Source organism: Schistocerca nitens, unplaced genomic scaffold, assembly GCF_023898315.1.
Source record: "Schistocerca nitens isolate TAMUIC-IGC-003100 unplaced genomic scaffold, iqSchNite1.1 HiC_scaffold_388, whole genome shotgun sequence".
Taxonomy (NCBI): domain Eukaryota; kingdom Metazoa; phylum Arthropoda; class Insecta; order Orthoptera; family Acrididae; genus Schistocerca; species Schistocerca nitens.
The window spans coordinates 17,501-22,500 of NW_026045922.1; the positions used below are offsets into that span (position 1 = coordinate 17,501).

The window sequence follows — 5,000 nt, forward strand, 5'->3', positions numbered from 1 at the left end:
GGGACGTAATCAACGCGAGCTTATGACTCGCGCTTACTGGGAATTCCTCGTTCATGGGGAACAATTGCAAGCCCCAATCCCTAGCACGAAGGAGGTTCAGCGGGTTACCCCGACCTTTCGGCCTAGGAAGACACGCTGATTCCTTCAGTGTAGCGCGCGTGCGGCCCAGAACATCTAAGGGCATCACAGACCTGTTATTGCTCAATCTCGTGCGGCTAGAAGCCGCCTGTCCCTCTAAGAAGAAAAGTAATCGCTGACAGCACGAAGGATGTCACGCGACTAGTTAGCAGGCTAGAGTCTCGTTCGTTATCGGAATTAACCAGACAAATCGCTCCACCAACTAAGAACGGCCATGCACCACCACCCACCGAATCAAGAAAGAGCTATCAATCTGTCAATCCTTCCGGTGTCCGGGCCTGGTGAGGTTTCCCGTGTTGAGTCAAATTAAGCCGCAGGCTCCACTCCTGGTGGTGCCCTTCCGTCAATTCCTTTAAGTTTCAGCTTTGCAACCATACTTCCCCCGGAACCCAAAAGCTTTGGTTTCCCGGAGGCTGCCCGCCGAGTCATCGGAGGAACTGCGGCGGATCGCTGGCTGGCATCGTTTATGGTTAGAACTAGGGCGGTATCTGATCGCCTTCGAACCTCTAACTTTCGTTCTTGATTAATGAAAACATACTTGGCAAATGCTTTCGCTTCTGTTCGTCTTGCGACGATCCAAGAATTTCACCTCTAACGTCGCAATACGAATGCCCCCGCCTGTCCCTATTAATCATTACCTCGGGTTCCGAAAACCAACAAAATAGAACCGAGGTCCTATTCCATTATTCCATGCACACAGTATTCAGGCGGGCTTGCCTGCTTTAAGCACTCTAATTTGTTCAAAGTAAACGTGCCGGCCCACCGAGACACTCAATAAAGAGCACCCTGGTAGGATTTCAACGGGGTCCGCCTCGGGACGCACGAGCACGCACGAGGCGGTCGCACGCCTTCGGCTCGCCCCACCGGCAGGACGTCCCACGATACATGCCAGTTAAACACCGACGGGCGGTGAACCAACAGCGTGGGACACAAATCCAACTACGAGCTTTTTAACCGCAACAACTTTAATATACGCTATTGGAGCTGGAATTACCGCGGCTGCTGGCACCAGACTTGCCCTCCAATAGATACTCGTTAAAGGATTTAAAGTGTACTCATTCCGATTACGGGGCCTCGGATGAGTCCCGTATCGTTATTTTTCGTCACTACCTCCCCGTGCCGGGAGTGGGTAATTTGCGCGCCTGCTGCCTTCCTTGGATGTGGTAGCCGTTTCTCAGGCTCCCTCTCCGGAATCGAACCCTGATTCCCCGTTACCCGTTACAACCATGGTAGGCGCAGAACCTACCATCGACAGTTGATAAGGCAGACATTTGAAAGATGCGTCGCCGGTACGAAGACCGTGCGATCAGCCCAAAGTTATTCAGAGTCACCAAGGCAAACGGACCGGACGAGCCGACCGATTGGTTTTGATCTAATAAAAGCGTCCCTTCCATCTCTGGTCGGGACTCTGTTTGCATGTATTAGCTCTAGAATTACCACAGTTATCCAAGTAACGTGGGTACGATCTAAGGAACCATAACTGATTTAATGAGCCATTCGCGGTTTCACCTTAATGCGGCTTGTACTGAGACATGCATGGCTTAATCTTTGAGACAAGCATATGACTACTGGCAGGATCAACCAGGGAGCTGCGTCAACTAGAGCTGAGCAGCCGGCCGCCCGGGAGTGTGTCCCGGGGGCCCGCGCGAACACGCAAGCGTCCGCTCAATTATTCTGCAAACAGGAGGAGGCTGGGCTCCCCTGCACGATACACCTCGAAACCCTCTCAGGTCCCGGCGGCGCGCAGCGCCGTCCTAAGTACTTGGTCGGGTTCGAGAGAGGCGCAATCGCCCGGAGATAGGCGAGTAGACGCTTTCAGTGCGACCACCCGTGCCCCCAACTGAGCTTGCCGCTGCCGACAGAGGCCCGGGAGCGTGCTGTCGTGGTGTTGCCGGCGGGAGACAACACGCGGCCACAAACAGTGACCGGGCAGCTCCAACGCCAGCGCCACAGAGGGGCAGAGCCCCACTTGGGTGCCAAAGCGAACTCTCCCAGCACAGCGCACGCGCCAACACATCCGCACAGCTGCGATACAAACCACCTGCGAGAACCGCGGGGGCGACCGAGCAGCAGACGGCGTCGCGGCGCCGAGTGCCGGGCGGCGGCGCATCCTCAACGCACACAGTCCTCAATCGGACCAGCACACTGCAGATGTCCACCGCGCTTCGCACCGGGCCCGGGAGGACCCACTTTGGCCGCACGGCGCCGCGCGCTGGGTGCGCCGGCACGCAGATGCGCCGCCTGCCGCGTCCGTCAGCCGGCGCGCCTGCCACTGGGCGCCCCCACCAGCCGGCTGCCGCGCGTGCGCCCACGCAGCGCGCGGCCAGCACGCCGGGCGCCCCCCCCTCACCGGCCGGGGACGGTCCCACCCAGCCACCGCCGCGTATCGCTTCATACCCACATGCCCACTCACGTTCGTGGGTATGACGGGTGTCGCTGAAGCAACCGGTTAATACCTGTACCGATCGTCGATATCAACGATTCACCTCCAGCGCGAACAACCGCGCAACAACGGATTTCCAGTTCATTTGCGTAACTTGGGCAGCAAACGTAGACATCCATCTACATTTGCGACTTCTACGAGTCTTGCATGCCTGGATGTTGTGTGTCACGACGCACTCCATCAGCATACATACACGCTGCGACGTGTGCACGAAAGAACACGTGGAAGGTGGCCAGCGTACGTATACGAATGCCATTGCACAGCTGCGAAGCGCATTCAACACGCGAACTCCTGACCGACGAGCTAGAGGTGACAGGAGGGGAGGGGGGGGCGGGGGCGATATACGTCCTATTGCAGTACACAATACAGTGGATAGCGGGACCATGTGGAAAGTAAGCAACACTCGCAAGATGTGAGGGTACGCACCGTAAAATGAATCAATACGCAGAACACCACAGTGTGCGCGAAGTGAACTATGTTGAGATGGTTGCAATTAGGCAACGCTACACGAATTCCTAGAGTCATATAACTAACAATTACAGGGCAGGTTAGGGCGCAACGTAGGTTAGGTTAGGGCGCAACGTAGGTTAGGTTAGGGCGCAACGTAGGTTAGGTTAGGGCGCAACGTGGGTTAGGTTAAGGCGCAACTTGGGTTAGGTTAAGGCGCAACTTGGGTTAGGTTAAGGCGCAACTTGGGTTAGGTTAAGGCGCAACTTGGGTTAGGTTAAGGCGCAACTTGGGTTAGGTTAAGGCGCAACTTGGGTTAGGTTAGGGCGCAACTTGGGTTAGGTTAGGGCGCAACTTGGGTTAGGTTAGGGCGCAACTTGGGTTAGGTTAGGGCGCAACTTGGGTTAGGTTAGGGCGCAACTTGGGTTAGGTTAGGGCGCAACTTGGGTTAGGTTAGGGCGCAACTTGGGTTAGGTTAGGGCGCAACTTGGGTTAGGTTAAGGCGCAACATAGGTTAGGTTAAGGCGCAACATAGGTTAGGTTAAGGCGCAACATAGGTTAGGTTAAGGCGCAACATAGGTTAGGTTAAGGCGCAACATAGGTTAGGTTAAGGCGCAACATAGGTTAGGTTAAGGCGCAACATAGGTTAGGTTAAGGCGCAACATAGGTTAGGTTAAGGCGCAACATAGGTTAGGTTATGGCGCAACATAGGTTAGGTTATGGCGCAACATAGGTTAGGTTAAGGCGCAACATAGGTTAGGTTAAGGCGCAACATAGGTTAGGTTAAGGCGCAACATAGGTTAGGTTAAGGCGCAACATAGGTTAGGTTAAGGCGCAACATAGGTTAGGTTAAGGTGCAACATAGGTTAGGTTAAGGTGCAACATAGGTTAGGTTAAGGTGCAACATAGGTTAGGTTAAGGTGCAACATAGGTTAGGTTAAGGTGCAACATAGGTTAGGTTAAGGTGCAACATAGGTTAGGTTAAGGGATGGTGTATGAGGGGGGAGGGGACGAGGTTCGTTCATAGTGATGATGGTAAGTGGACGCCTGAGGCACCCTGAGATGTGTCACGTCAGGATGCACCTTTGGCTCAGGGGAGGTGGTGCGCCGGTTCCGTGGGTGTGGCAAGGGAGTGGCAGACCTGTGTCTTTCATTCCTGCCATTGCCTATATGCTGTGAGACAAGGCAGTGTGGTGGTGTTGGTTGCACCCCTGTGTAGGACATGTGTGGGTGTTTGTGGCTTATCTGAGTAATGATGGTTGTTGGAAGAGTGAGATATTCTGTTTTTGGGGTGGACCTCCTGGTTTTGTTATCATAGTGTGAATTGTGTAATGTGGCGGAGAGGATGCACTGGATGTTGTTCCATGCTGGTGCTTAGATATTTTGTCTGTGTCTGTTACAGGCAGAGAGTAGTGTGTGATAGAGTGTCTGGGTGACGTGTAGTTCGCATGTGTGCACAGACTGTCAGCATGTATAGGGACTGTTGTATGTCGTATGCCATCTATATTCCGATGGCTCTGCATCTATTAGTAATCAGCGCCATGTATCAGTTTAATCTGGTTGCGGTCACGCGGTGTTCTATCTCTGTACAGTAGTAGAGGTGCGACTGCACTACGTAGCTACCCCTCGCGGCAGCTTTCCCCGGTGTATGGCATATGATTATCGGCAATCAGTCGATTAGTGACAACTGGTCGTGTGACAACGTCACATGTCTGCGGGTGGGATACGCTACACCCTGCCTGTGGGTCAGGGCTCAGGAACGCTCTCCTGACGCTGAGCGCTCGGACCGTCATTACCCGTCTGAGTAATATATTGCGGAGCGCTTTTAGCCATTGCCCAGAGTCTTTGCGACTGCGAGTGCAACGCCCATGGGGATCGACATGGTTGGGGCGCTTTCTAGCTGATCGCTCGGCATCGGAATCCGTACTGAGCAACGCAATCGCGCACAGACTTGGAGCATGTGTAGGGACAG

At 54.2% G+C, this 5,000-nt stretch overlaps 1 non-coding gene across 1 annotated transcript in view; it reads right to left on the reverse strand.

The window, feature by feature from the left end:
- Positions 1 to 1,726, reverse strand: part of LOC126231530 (small subunit ribosomal RNA) — a 1,909-nt gene extending 183 nt beyond the window's left edge. Inside the window, exon 1 of the ribosomal RNA XR_007544322.1 lies at positions 1 to 1,726. This exon is cut by the window's left edge and continues 183 nt beyond it. This is a non-coding gene — a ribosomal RNA (small subunit ribosomal RNA).
- Between the last annotated feature and the right edge of the window lie 3,274 nt (positions 1,727 to 5,000).